The sequence below is a fragment of the Piliocolobus tephrosceles genome, chromosome 6 (genome assembly GCF_002776525.5).
Source record: "Piliocolobus tephrosceles isolate RC106 chromosome 6, ASM277652v3, whole genome shotgun sequence".
In the NCBI taxonomy this organism is placed as follows: Eukaryota; Metazoa; Chordata; class Mammalia; order Primates; family Cercopithecidae; genus Piliocolobus; species Piliocolobus tephrosceles.
This window is the reverse complement of record NC_045439.1, coordinates 71,715,647-71,731,372: the sequence shown is the minus strand read 5'-3', so window position 1 is coordinate 71,731,372 and position 15,726 is coordinate 71,715,647.

Below are 15,726 nucleotides of genomic sequence, written 5' to 3'. Positions count from 1 at the left end.
ATGGCAAAACCCCATCTCTACTAAAAATACAAGAATTAGCTGGGCACGGTGGTGGGCACTATAATCCCAGCTACTCAGGAGACTGAGGCAGGAGAATTGCTTGAACCTGGGAAGTGGATGTTACAGTGAGCCAAGATCGTACCACCGTACTTCAGCCTGGATAACAGAGTGAGACTCTTGTCTCAAAAAAAAAAAAAAAAAAAGGAAAAAGAAAAAGTCTCCCTGAAAAGAAAACCCCAGGACCCAATGGCTTCACTGCTAAATTTTACCAAACATTTAAAGAAGAACTAATACCAATCCTACTCAAACTATTCTGAAAATAGAGGGGCGGAAATCCTTCCAAATTAATTCTATAAGGTAAGTATTACCTTGATACCAATACCGGACAAGGGCACATCAAAAAGGAAAACTATAGGCCAATATCCCTGATGAATACTGGTGCAAAAATCCTTAACAAAATACTAGCAAACTGAATTCAACAATACATTAAAAAGATCATTCATCATAACCATGGGGGATTTTTCCCAGGGATGCAAGGATGGTTCAACATAACACAAATCAATCAGTGGGATCCATCATATCATCAGAGTGAAGGACAAAAACCACACGATCATTTTAATTGCTGCTGAAAAAGCATTTGATAAAATTCAGTATCCCTTCATGATAAAAACCCTCAAAAAACTGGATATAAAAAGAACATACCTCAACATAATAAAAGTCATATGTGAACAGACCCACAGCTGCCATCATATTGAAATACTTTCCTCTAAGATCTATAACACAAGGATGCCTACTTTTATCAACATAGTACTGAAAGTCCTAGTTTGAGCAATGAGACAAAAAAGAGAAATAAAGGGCCAGGCATAGCCATTACTGGCTCACACCTGTAATACCAGCACTTTGGGAGGCCAAGGTGGGTGGATTACTTGTACCCAGGAGTTTGAGACCAGCCTGGACAACATAGTGAGATCCCCATTTCTACAAAAAAATCAGCCAGCTGTGATGGCACATTCCTGTAGTCCCATCTACTTGGGAGGCTGAGGTGGGAGGATGAATTGAACCTGGGAGGTCCAGGCTGCAGTGAATTGTGATCATGCCAAAGCACTCCAGCCTGGGTGGCAGAGTGAGACCCTGCCTCAAATAAAATAAAGTAAAGTAAAATAAAATAAAATAAAATAACGTAAAATAAGTAAAGGGCATCCGAATTGGAAAGGAAGAAGTCAAATTATCCTTGTTTGCAGATAATATAATCTTATATCTGGGAAGACTTAAAGACACCACCAAAAAAGTATTAGAACTGATAAACAAATTCAGTAAAGTTACAGGATACAAAATCAACATACAAAAATCAGTAACATTTTTATATGCCAACAGTGAACAATCTGAAATAGAAATCAAGAAAACAATCCAATGTACGATAGCTACAAATAAAATAAAACATCTAGAAATTAACTTAACCAAAGATGTGAAAGATCCTACAATGAAAACTAAAACATTAATGCAAGAAATTAAAGAGGATATAAAAAATGGAAAGATATTTCATGTTCCTGAATTGCAAGAATCAATATTGTTAAAATGTCCATATTACCCAAAGCAATCTACAGATTCAATGCAATCCCTATCAAAATACTAGTGACATTCTTCACAGAGATAGAAAAAACAATCCTAAAATTTATATGGAACCAGAAAAGATCCAGAATAGCCAAAGCTATCTCAAGAAAGTAGAACAAAACTGGAGAAATCACGTTACCTGACTTTAAACTATGCTACAGAGCTATAGTAGTATAGTTTTTAAACTATTATAGTATATGGCATGGTACTGGGATAAAAACATAGATCACCAGAACAAATAGAAAACCCAGAAACAAATCCACACACTTACAGTGAACTCATTTTCAACAAAGTTGCCAAGAATATATACTGAAGAAAGGACAGTCTCTTCAATAAATGGTGCTGGGAAAACTGGATATCCACATGAAGAAAAATGAAACTAGACCTCTATCTCTTGCCATATACAAAAATCAAATGAAAATGGATTAAAGACTTAAATCTAATACCTCAAACTATGAAACTACTGAAAGAAAACATTGGGGAAACTCTCCAGGACATTGGATTGGGCAAAGATTCTTAAGTAATACCCCACAAGTACAGGCAACCAAAGCAAAAATGGACAAATGGGATAACATCAAGTTAAAAAGCTTCTTCTGTGCAGCAAATGAAACAGTCAACAAAGTGAATAAAAAACCTACAGAATGGGAGAAAACATTTGCAAACTCTCCCTCTGACAAGAGATAAATAACCAGAATATAAAGGAGCTCAAACAACTTTATAGGAAAACAAAACAAAACAAAACAAAACAAAACCCTAATAATCCAATTTAAAAATAGCCAAAAGATTGGAATAGACATTTCTCAAAAGAAGACATACAAATGGCAAACAGGTATATGAAAAGGTGCTCAGCATCATGGATCATCAGAGAAATTTAAATGAAAACTACAATGAGATATCATCTCACTCCAGTTAAAATGGCTTTTATCCAAAAGATAGGCAATAACAAATGGTGGTGAGAATGTGGAGAAAAGGGAATCCTCGTACACTGTTGTTGGGAATGTAAGTTAGTATAACCACATGGACAAGAGTTTGGAGGTTCCTCAAAAAACTGAAAACAGAACTACCATATGATCCAGCAATCCCATTTGCTAGATATATACCCCAAAGGAAGGAAATCAGTATACTGAAGAGATACCTACACTCTCATGTTTATTGCAACACTATTCATAACAGCCAACATTTGGAAGCAACTTAAGTGTCCTTCAGCAGATGAATGGATAAAGAAATATGGTTCATATACACAAGAGAGTACTATTCAGCCATAAAAAAATGAGATCCTGTCATTTGCAACAACACTGATGAAAGTGGTAGCCATTATGCTAAGTGAAATAAACCAAGCACAGAAAGACAAACTTTGCATGTTCTCACTCATTTGGGGGAGATAGAGAGTAGAATGATGGTTACCAGAGGCTGGGACAGGTAGTAGGGAGTGGGAAGGAAGTTGAGATGGTTAATGGGTACAAAAATATATTTGGAAAGAATGAATAAGAGCTAGTATGTGATAACACAACAGGGTGACTACAGTCAACAATAATTTATTGTACATTTAAAAATAACAAAATGGTATAATTGGATTGTTTGTAACACAAAGAAAGCATAAATGCTTCAGGGGATGGATACCCCATTTATCCTGATGTGTATGCCTCTATCAAAATATCTCATGGGCCCCCTAAATATATATACCTACTATATACCCACACAAAAATAGAGATGCTCAGAACTCTTCTCAGACTTGGAGAATCAGAACCGTTGAGGGTGAGTAGCAAAAGGAAGAAACTAGCAACTAGAACTCTAGAGTTCAATTATCAAGGATAATATATATTTCTGACATTAAGTAAACCATTATGGATAGCATTATAGTAAAGTGTAAGCATAGATCCATCTTGAATAATGAAATTAAAATTTACTCATAGGAATTCTAATATTTTTATTCTTATGTATTTTTCCTCAATAAAGGCAGACCATGCTATTTAATAATAGACTTTGACAACAGTAAGGTACACACCTGATTAGTTTTTCTAATTACGTACTTATTACATATACATATATGTATCTCTAGTTCTATCCATGTATATACATAATTAGGAACATGTTTTTTCTAAAAATATCATATTTAATGTAATGTTTAATTTTTCATTATTATACCTTAATAGGAAAAAATAGAATAATAAAATATATCTTTATATAGTTCCATAGTCAGTAGTAGTAAGACAATATTGTTTATTTATTTAGGGCTCATAAGCTTAGGATTTTTAACTTTCAGGAAATTCCAGCCTAAAGTAAATTATTAATTCAAGGATGCTAGATAAAGTTTCTTCATGAAAAAGAATTGCTAGACCCTGCTGTGTTGCAGGCTCTCAAACTGTCCCTCAAAACATTCCTAATACTGCTCACTGCACTAATTTTTTTTTTCCTTTGTCATCTCCCTTTCTCTAGTCAAAAGCTATCTAGTCTTTCCCTCTTTAGTCTCCAGGGAAAAGGTGTTACCTCATTTACTTGTCATTATTGAGCTTCTTTCTTTCCCACAAAAGCCAGTCTATTTACCATTCTTTTTTTTAGGCTTGGACAAAAAAGACGTTATATTTTTTTTTTTTAAGCAGAGGCACATTAATATTAAATCCCTTAACAGGAATTTCCAGGAGAATGTCTCAGAACAACATTTAAACCAATGTCATAAATGCTTCCTCCTTTTAATAAAGGAAACTCTCTGAAATAATGCTGTCCTCAAGAGGGTCATCTGATAGTTTTGGTACTATCTTCTCATTTCTACTATCTTTGTATAATTATTGTTGTGAAAAGTATTAGAGAAATAGATAGATGCTCTACACAAAATCTTCACAATATGGCCAACTTCCCTTTCCCCTCAAGCCCACCTTTCATGCATGCACACATCTCTGCTTTGTTTTTAACTCCTTATATTTGATATTTATTCTTGTTATTGAATGAAGCTCTGATTGGTTTACTATATGACAAATATTCTTTGTATTTTAAGAATCTCAAGTAGCTATCTTTTTTCACATTGGTTAGAGAGGCAGGGATCAAAGTACAAAACTGGGACAGTCACTGCTTATGTTTGTGCTTTATCTCATTAAGTGCTGATCACCAGGAAGGCAAACAGCCTGTCATGAAATTTGCCTTGCAAAGAATATAATAAAGAAATCTTATGAAAAGAGGCTGAACAGAAGGTGTGTTTAATCTGTTGTAATGTTGGTTAGCCCCAGTTTCAGACCAAGAGTGATGATACTTGGAAAAAAAACTGGGAGTCTGCCTGCGGGCAACATTTACCCCTGATGTAGAGATTGCTACAGAAACCTAACTGTGTGAAGTTTTCAACACGTAAGTAAGGATTTATTAAAGGAATTAATATCTTTGAAGGCTCAAAAAGCAATCCTATTTTCCTACAAGATGGATGAAAGGTAGAGATTTCAAAACATTTGCTAGAAAACATCAATAGCCAATCCTGCTGATTTAATTTTTTCAGTCCCTCAGGCATCAAAAGAAGTTGTGACTTGTCTACATTGCCTCGAAAGCAAAGCAATATTGTAAATTAAAAATGACTGGAGCTTAGCTGGCTGCATTTCATTTTTAATTAGTTGAATTTTCAAATATTTATCAACATTTCTTAAGCTCAGAAGCTAAAGAATTGCCCCTCACATTTTTTTTTTTTTTTTTTTTTTTGTGAAGAGGTTTGGTGATATTCACTTACATATCAAGGAAAAACTTCTTAGATTTAGCTGACTATCACAAATACTAAAATAAATGGTATTTAGTCATCTCCGTTTCTCTTCTTTTTTATTCTTGAGCAAGCAGAGACTTCCTATTCTTTTTAACCAGTTGGGAACTCATAAAACATAAACTCAGAGATTGATGCTAAAAATCAAAACAGATTCTGACAACATATAACATCCCAATCACAAAAGTGTAACAAAGGCAAATAATTTAATCCTCATTAGTGTAGTAGTGAGAAACAAAAAACCAGTTTTTTGTTTTTTTTTTTTAATGCAGCTGATTTTGCTTTAGGCATTTCGTTAAGGTGTGTGGTTAATTCATAAGCGGCAGGGGCAAGGTAGCCCCAGATTTTAGAATTGGTTTCCCTCTGAGAATAAAAATTAAAATGAAAAGAATAAAAATGTAATAGATGAGGTTAAACATCTATTCAAAAATACATATTTTATTGACTACTCTTTTATGTCAGGCACTATTTTAAGCACTTGGGATAAAGTGGTGAACCAGAAGTCAAGGTCCCTGACATTATGAAGCTTATATTCATTTACAGAAATATTTAGTCCTAACCAATACTTTGTAAATGGTAGAGTTCTAGGAGCATCTAAACTCTGTTCAAGGTAACAAGTACATTTTCAAGAAAATGTGTCTGTATTAGTATATCTAAATCTTTAACCTTGTCAATTATATTTAATCTTACCTGAAAATTGTGTTAAAAAAGAAGACTAGAAAAAGGAAAGGCCAAGAGCAGGAATTTTTCAGTGTTGTGTCTTCACCATGGCCCTGGGCAGAGGAAGCAACTTCCACTCCCCTTAGCAGCTTCCAATCCCCTTTGCAAGTCTATTCTCAACAGTGAAGATGGATACATCAGACAAGCTTGATGCCATTAGTAACGGTGATCCAGCTAACCCTCACTGCCATGAATCCAAAGTGATCAAGCAATCTTTGGTTACAGTGTGGCTTCCCATACGGATTTTCCCAGAGAGAGAGAATGTGCTCTTTACAGCCCCAAGGACCCCAGTCCTTTTAAAGCTATAGTTCTTGGTGTAAATCAATCAGCATTCTAGTTTATATTTAAGTATCTTAGGGGCTTGATTATGAACCTGGACATTTTTTACTATTCTGACAAAACTGAATTTCTAGAATGATAAAGTTTTAGCTCAGACCCTTGAACAGTATTTCTCCAAGGAACAGTATTTCTCCTTGGAGAAATTATCTAGGGAGCTTGTTAAAAATACAGATTCCTGAGACTCATACTGTACTTATACTAAATCAGAATCTTTAATTAAAGAGGAGGCTCAAGATCTGCATTTTACCAAGGTTTCCAAATGATTCTAATGTACTTTAATAAAGCTGGAAAGTCACTGTCAGAGAAGCAAGGGATCACATCTAATGAAGCTCTCTTTGGGTATTTGGCCAGTTTCTGAGATAACATCTCCATCTTTATACATTGTAACAAAGTGTTTCAGCGAATTCTTGTCAAGGCTTGGTGTCTTTCACAATCTGGCCTCACTTTTCCAGTCTCATTTCTCACCTTTCCTTTCAATCACTTTATGCTTCAACACTTTGAATACACGATTTTCATGGCTCTAGGCCTCTACATTACTTGGAGGTTTTTCTTTTTGTGGGAGAAGAAGGGGTGGACAATAAATAGCATCCCAATTGCTTGCCTGAGTTCTAAACCAACTGAAGGAGGCAGTTTGAGAACAAAATATCACTATTATTACCAACAATGGCTGGATTGGAGAATGTGGCTTAGATATGGAAACTAAAAGCCTTCTTAATTCTGAAGCCAAGAATTAGACATACTTACCCATCCTGTCTCAGGAAGAACAGGGTAACTACTGGCTTCAGCTCTCATAAGCAACCAATTTTTTCTAAGCTCATGTAAGGCCAAGAGCAGACCAGGTCTATCAGACAGAGAAGGGAGGAAGGAAGTGGCTGAGCCAAGCATACCAAGTTCCTGCTCCTTAACTCATTAGTTAAAATAAGCAATTCCTCTACAACTGGGAAGAAATGATGAGTGAAGGGATGGAAAAAGTCCAGGACCATTGCTCTAATGGGTGTCCCTTGACAAGAAAGGAACCAGCTGGAGTGAAGAGTAATGCTCCCCCTATGACAGCCTGCCCTACTCTTGGTACCTGAGGTACCCTATTACTCTCCAATCCTTTCTCTTAATTTAACTACCTTATTCCTACTCATCTTTCAAGATGTAGCACAAATGTCCACTCCTCTGTGAAGCTTGAGGAACTGAGGGGAGTACTCCCACCTTAATGCTGTTGTAGGACTTTAAATGACTTTTATTATGGTACTTCTCATGTAATGCACTTAGCTATTTTCTTTCTCTTATCAGTGCAGGGAATGTGACTTATATGTCTTTATATTTCCATAGTAGGGGTCCGATGAATTTTTGCTGAATGACTGTGAAAAAGATGGTAAATTCAAATATTTTTAAAGCTTAGTATTTTTAAGCCTGATTATAACACCAAGACCAAAAAGAAGACTAGTAAATATTTTCCTTCAGAGGATTTTATTTTCTGAAAAAATTGACTAACAAGCCTGGTCAAGGCTGATATTGCCTATTTAAGCCCCATCATAGGAACCCAAATGGCATCATCTTATTAACATGGCATATATGTCTGATGATCTGATCCTAAAACAGGCCTTCTTTCAGTTAGTGTAGCTTTACCTACTCAGGATAAACTAGTAGGTAATAATCACTTTTAAAAAATGCTCCAACGAAGTAGAAACTACTAATAGAAAAGTTATTTCAGGCAAAACTTGAAATTTCAAAGTTCAATTAGAAATTTATATTATGATTAATGATTTGCATGTATGTTTTATAATGGGAATGTTTCTCTTTCTTTACTTTTTTTTTTTTTTTAATTTTTTTGAGATGGAGTCTCATTTTGTTACCCAGGCTGGAGTGTAGTAGCAGGATCTCAGCTCACTGCAACCTCCGCCTCCTGGGTTCAAGTGACTCTCAGGCCTCAGTTTCCTGAGTGGCTGGGATTACAGGTGCCCGCTACTAAGCCCAGCTAATTTTTTTTTATTTTTAGTAGAGATGGGGTTTCGCCATGTTGGCCAGGCTGGTCTCGAACTCCTGACCTCAGGTGATCCGCCTGCCTTGGCCTCCCAAATACTTTTTCTTTTTCTCTCCAAGTATATATGTTGTCTCTAATTGTGTAAAGAAATGATAAAAGGCATTTTACTTTTAAATTTCAACACTACAGGCCAGGCATGGTGGCACATTCCTGTAATCCCAGCACTTTGGGAGGCTGGGGTGGAAGGCTCATTTCAGGTCAGGAGTTCCAGGCCAGCCTGGGTAACATAGGGAGATTCCATCTCTACAAAACATAGAAAAAATTAGCCTGGCACAGTGGTGCATGCTTATAGTCCTAGCTACTTGGAAGGCTGATGCAGGAAGATCATTTGAGCCCAGGAGTTCGAGGCTATAGTGAGCTATGATCATGTCACTGTATCTAGCATGGGTGACAGGGTGAGACCTTGTCTCCAAAAAAAAAAAAAAAAAAAAAGTTCAATACTATATGTCTTTATAGCAGGTATTATTTATAATTATGAAATGGAGTTATAATTATGAAATGAAACATAAGATTTTCACCTTTAATTGATAGTACCAATTTATAGATCATTGTAAATAACACAAAAAGTTATTTGTGTGGTACTCTTAATTTTAAGATGAACATTTGACGTTAGAGAATATACAATTGTTCCTGTGTAAAACTGGCTTCTTTTCAAACTTACCTTTTGTTTCAATTATTAGCTGTGGTGAATCTCCCTAACGATTTGTAAATAGCATGTATTAAGAGGTAAAATGCACTGAGCTAGGATCTGCTCAAGGCTAAATCTCTCCCTGTTCATTAAGAATAACACAAAACAAAAAACAAAACAAAACATGCCAAGTAGAAAGACCAGGAGCAGTGGCTCATGTCTGTGATCCCAGCACTTTGGGAAGCCTAGGTGGGCGGATCCCTTGAGCTCAAGAGTTGGAGACCAGCCTGGTCAACAAGGTGAAACCCCATCTCTACCAAAACAAAAACAAAAAACTCCACAAAAATTAGCCGGACTTAGTGGTGCACGCCTGCAGTCCCAGCTACTGGGGGGCTGGGATGGGAGGATCACCTGAACCCTGAGAGGTTGAGGCTGCAGTGAACCATGATTGCACCACTACACTCCAGCCTGGGTGACAGAGTGAGACTGTGTCTCAAAAGAAAAAAAAAAAAAAGAGAGAGAAAGATCCAACTACTTACAGAATATCCTAGCAAGAGATATATTTGACCTGTTCTGTTAAAGAGATCCAACGGGTTTGGGAGTGGATAGGACAATCAAATCATTTTCAAAATAAGTCTTTAATGTAATTTTAATACATTTATTTCTATTGCTATAATCCCAGACATTCTTTAATTCTGTTTCAAACAGATGTCTGTTAGTGTATTTTCTTCTGTTTAGGAGCTACCGTAAACTTAAAAATTGAGCTGTTTTGTCAGTCAGCATCTGTTAAACTCTGGGTCTGTATTTCAGTAAATGTGCTTCTGTTTAACTATCTTTTTACAGTCATAAGAGAAATAAACATATAAAATAAATGCATCTCAATGCATAGCTGTGCAGGAGTACAGATGTTTTATTAATGAAAATGAATCCAGCTTTTTGTAAGTCATGGCAGCAATATAACATTTCATTGTTTGGTTCTGAGCTAGACAGTCCCTGCTGTTTCCACATAGAAATTCCTGTAATGCTTAATGGACATCTGGAAGAATTCAGCCAATTAATCGAATTCATGTAGGAGCTAGGCTAATGGCTGTCTGAAAGGCAGATTACATTAAATCAAACTTGCAATATGAATGAAAGCACTTAATCATACATGCAACATTCATTAGATGCGACACAGCAAGTGTTTTGATTACTTTAATGAAAGATCAGGTAAAGTGCATCAGCTGAACAGATTGAAAAGACAGCATGCTTACAAATGTTTGATTATGCTGAATATCAACAGAAACAGTGCCAGTAATTTATAGCAAAACATATTTGTAAGTGTCTAGAGCTGGTGAACTCAGTGAAATTCAGAGCCCATGCTCAAAACAATAATTAATAGCCATATATGATAAAACTTTAATCAGATGTCAGGAAAAGAGAGAGATTGTCAGAAGTTTAGTAATTTACAGTCACTGGGTGCCTTCATATTTTGAATGGCTTGAAATATCTTTGAACCTCAATTTCATTTACTTTGAGGTACACAGTTCTTCAGTCATAAGGTGTTACTATACTAAAAACACTGTACTAAAAGAGGAATTAAATTTGTATGTTGGGCTTTAAAACCTCATGCCAGGAATTAAAATGCTATTCTTAATAGTTGTTTCTGCCTATTCCATGAATATTTCCACTTTTTCCTTATTAATTATCTCATTGATTTTCCCATAATATTCTATAGAAAGAAAGGCTATACAGTACATTTTCTAGATAATATTAATAGTATTATAAGTCTTCTAATATATTACAACAAATGCTATTTACAGCTTTCTGGATAAAATAAAAAAGATAAAGCATGGTCTCCAACTTTTTTGGCACAAGGGACTGATTTCATAGAAGACAATTTTTCCATGGACAGGGGTAGGGGTGGGAATGGTTTTGAGATGAAACTGTTCCACCTGAGATCATCAGGCATTAGATTCTCATAAGGAGCACCAACCTAGATCTCTCACAGGTGCAGTTCACAACAGGGTTCGTGCTCCTATGTGAATTTAATGCCGCTGCTGATCTGATAGGATACAGAGCTCAGGTGGTAATGCTCGCTTGCCTGACAATTCCTGCTATGCGGCCTGGGTCTATGGCCCTGGGGTTGGGGACCCCTGAGATAATGGATATATGTATCCTTTTATATTTCATATATTAAATAATTATTTTATAATTAATAAAATATAAAATTGATATTTTACTTAATTTTCCATATATATATATTCTTTTTTCCTTTCCATTCTTTTTTTTTCCCCCAGAGATGGGTGGGTCTCATTATGTTCCTCAGGTTGGTCTTGAATTCCTGACCTTAAGTGAGCCTCCTGCCTCAGCCTCCCAAGTAGCTGGGATTACAGGTGTCAGCCATCACACCCAGCTTTTTTTTTTTTTTTTTTTTGAGATGTAGTCTTACTCTGTTGCCCAGGGACCGGTAGTTGGTAGAGAAGGTGGTGGAGCAAGTTGAGAGTGCAGTGGCACAGTCTCTGCTCACTGCAGCCTCTACCTCCCAGGTTCAAGTGATCCTTCTGCCTCAGCCTCCTGAGTAGCTGGGACTACAGGCGTGCACCATCACACCCGGCTAATTTTTATATTTTTAGTACTGCTTTTTGCACTTTCAGTAGAGATGGGGTTTTACCATGTTGCCCAGGCTGGTCTCAAACTCCTGGCCTCAATAAAATCTCATAAAATCTCCCAGGTTCATGCCATTCTCCTGCCTCAGCCTCCTGAGTAGCTGGGACTACAGGCGCCCACCATCACGCCCGGCTAAGTTTTTGTATTTTTTTGGAGACGGAGTCTGGCTCTGTCACCCAGGCTGGAGTGCAGTGGTGCGATCTCGGCTCACTGCAAACTCTGCCTCCCGGGTTCACGCCATCCTCCTGCCTCAGCCTCCCATGTAGCTGGGACTACAGGCGCCCGCCACTATGCCCGGCTAATTTTTTTTTTTTTTGTATTTTAGTAGAGACGGGGTTTCACTGTGTTATCCAGGATGGTCTCGATCTCCTGACCTCGTGATCTGCCCGTCTTGGCCTCCCAAAGTGCTGGGATTACAGGCGTGAGCCACTGCGCCCGGCCATTTTTTGTATTTTTAGTAGAGACGGGATTTCATCATGTTAGCCAGGATGGTCTCGATCTCCTGACCTCATGATCTGCCCGCCTCAGCCTCCCAAAGTGCTGGGATTACAGGCGTGAGCCACCACACCCGGCCCAATTATTTTTTAAAGAGAATCTCAGGGTGAAGAGCCAGAGTTACTATGCATCCTTTTATCTGTGTCTAAGGACTGCCCGTTTTTCCAGATTTCTAAAAGGAAACATTACTCCAGTGTAGAGTGTATCATTTAGTACTAATTCCTACATAGAACCTACAGGAATAAGGTGGGAATTTTGTAATCAGATCAAATGTTTGCCTCAATTGCACTCTTATTTAAACTGGCTAGATAATCCAAGGACTTGTGATATCTAGAGATCCTCTTTCCCAAAGAGCATCTCTATGACAAAAGTGGAAGGCATTTTATTTCAAACTCAGTGGTTTTATTATTCTTGATTTAATAATTCTTCTACCAAAGGTTTCACCCTCAAGAGTGAGATAGGATAGAGAAAGTTGTCATTTCCTGCCTAGGCAATGAAAAGTCCTTGTTGCTCAATCTATTAGGCTTTCCCTAGGGCTATTTTCAGTAGTGTTCCATCTTTATTTTGGTTAACGCAACTCTTCAGTTGTTCATTTTCAAAAATTTCCATGTGTTTTCTAATAATAATAATAATACCTTTTATTGAGGTATTATATACATTGGGCCAGGCATGTGTAGTATTATTTACAGGAAATGATCTTCACAACTTTCCAAGGGAGTTTTTCTTTAAGGATGAGGATATAGAGGCTCAGAAAGGTTAAATAAATCACTCCATGTAACACAGCTAGCAAGCTGCCGAGCCAGCTGGATCTGTCTAGCTTTAAGGCCTCGCTAGCTAACTAATTTACTCAACATCATCCTTTTATTGCGTACTTTGTGCATTCCTTTATTTAATTTGAATTGTGTGCCTTCATTATGTACTTTGATGCATTCTAAGAGTAACTTTCTGAAGAAATAGTTGTATAATAGCAAAGGAGCTCATATCTTTAAATCTTACAATGGAATCCTCTATTAGCAGCTCCAGAGAGGAGGGTTCAGTCAAGATTTGGCTTGCAGATAATAAAAATGATCCAGATTAACTTCTAGGGCCTTGTCAGGCAATTCTCAATATTGAAATTACTTTAAATTTGGAAATAATGGGCAGCAGCATCTTTAGGCTCAGTTCAATTTGGCTCCAATGATTTCAGCAGTACAGCTATCTTAGGAAGCATATTTAGCTTTATTTAATTACTTTGAATCATGTATTGAATACTTACTATAAGTAAAACATTGTGTTGGCCAGGTGCAGTGGCTCACACCTGTAATTCCAGCACTTTGGGAGGCCAAGGCGGGTGGATCACAAGATCAGGAGTTCTAGACCAGCCTGGCCAAGATAGCAAAACCCTGTCTCTACTAAAAATACAAAAATTAGCCAAGTGTGGTGGTGGGCCCTGTAATCCCAGCTACTAGGGAGGCTGAGGCAGGGAATTGCTTGAACCTGGGAGGCGGAGGTAGCAGTGAGCTGAGGTCACACTACTACACTCCAGCCTGGGTGACAGAAAGAGACTCCATCTCAAAAAAAAAAAAAAAAAAAAAAATCCAAAAAACCAACAACATTGTGCTAGGTACTTTGTGGATAGACCCAGTCACTTCTCTCAAGGGTGTTCACAATTTAATGAGAGATAATATAAGGTCACAGAGTGGCAGATAGTGGCAATTGTGTCCAATAATGCCTTCATGAAGTCTTACATTATGAATTAGTATTTGGGAGGCTCCTTGGTTGTAAGATTAGACTATATCCAGGTGTGTTAGCTATAAGACAGGTCATACTTGACTCAGTTCATGGAAGCAATGATTTTATGGTAGTGAAACCAAAAGGGGCTCACAAAGAAATAAAAATAGAAGAAGTTGAAGGAAATAAAACTAAATTTCAACATTCAATAGCATAATATTTCTTCTTAACATCCAAACGATAGCAACAAAATAAAAAAGAAAATGGCCAATTTGAAAGGAACTAGAAGAATAAATGACAATACAGTTTTTACTTCCATTAACCCTCACATCTAAGGTTTCTAAAGTACTTTACAAAAGATTATGCCTCACAATATCTTTATGAGTGAGGCAAGTGTTATTATCTCCATATAAAGGTAGGAAAAAGAAGGCACAGAGGTTTGCTTCTTTTATGCCAAGTAAGGCCAAATATTTTGTGGAGTATTTGAAATGAAACTTGAAAATAGAGAAGCAAAGAGAGAGAAGGCTGGAAGAATTTGTAATTGAGGGGCATAATTTCACACCACATAAGTGTCTAGAGAACGTTAATATAGTGAATCTTCATTTCCAGTGAAGTGGAATGAAAGCCTTGAATTGCTTCAATGCACCATGTCGTGCAAATAGCAATTTCAGTTTCAGAAAATCCTCCACTTATGGTGAAGTTGTTCAGTGAAAATGGTCATGATGAGGCTTTCTCACATAATTGTCCAATATATGTTCGTAGTTGTACCCTACACACACACACACACACACAAACACACCCTTATTTGAAATATTAAATATTTACGGGGCATTGTGTAGACTCTTGAAATACACTAATGGATATCTAATATGTTTTAGGTCCACTATGTTATTCATTCACAGATTTCTTTTTCTTCCCCCAACTTGCCTTTTTATCTACCGCTTTTCTGTGTTCTCTTTTGTTGTTACTTTCTTTAGGGGGTTCTGCCCAGGGAAGATAGATATAATAGCTCAATAAGAATAAATATTATTGTCCTAGTTTCTTATTTACTTATTTAGACAGGGTCTTGCTCCCATCACCCAGGCTGGAGTGCAGTGGCCTGATCACAACTCACTGCAGCTTGGACTTTTGGGGCTCAGGTGATTTTCCCACCTCAGCCCCCTGAGTAGCTTGAACCACAGGCATGTGCCAGTATGCCCAGATAATTTTTTGCACTTTCAGTAGAGATGGGGTTTCACCACGTTGCCCAGGTTGGTCTCAAACTCCTGGCCTCAAGCAATCTGCCTGCCTTGCTTGGCCTCCCAAAGTGTTGGGATTACAGGTGTGAACCACCGTACCCGGCCCTAGTTTTTTATTTATTAAAAATCCTATTAATGCACATTGATTTCCTTTAAGTAAAGACTTTAATTCCCATTGAAAAACGTGGTGCTTATAGTTATTTGTTCTTTCACATATTTCTATTGTTTTTCAAGATGGGGTCTCACTCTGTCACCCAGGCTAAAGTGCAGTGGCATGACCGTAGCTCACTACAGCCTCAATTTCCTGGGCTCAAGCTATTCTTCTGCCTCAGTTGCAGGAATAGCAGGGACTACAGGAGCAAATCACTTTCCCAGGTTTTTTTTTTTTTTTTTTGGGACAGGGTCTCACTTTGTCACCCAGGCTGTAGTGCAGTGGCATGATCACAACTTACTCCAGTCTCAACCTTGCAGGCTCAAGAGATCCTTATGCCTCAGCCTCCTGAGTAGCTGGGATCACAGATGTGCACCACTATACCCAGCTTATTTTTTATTATAATTATTTGTAGAG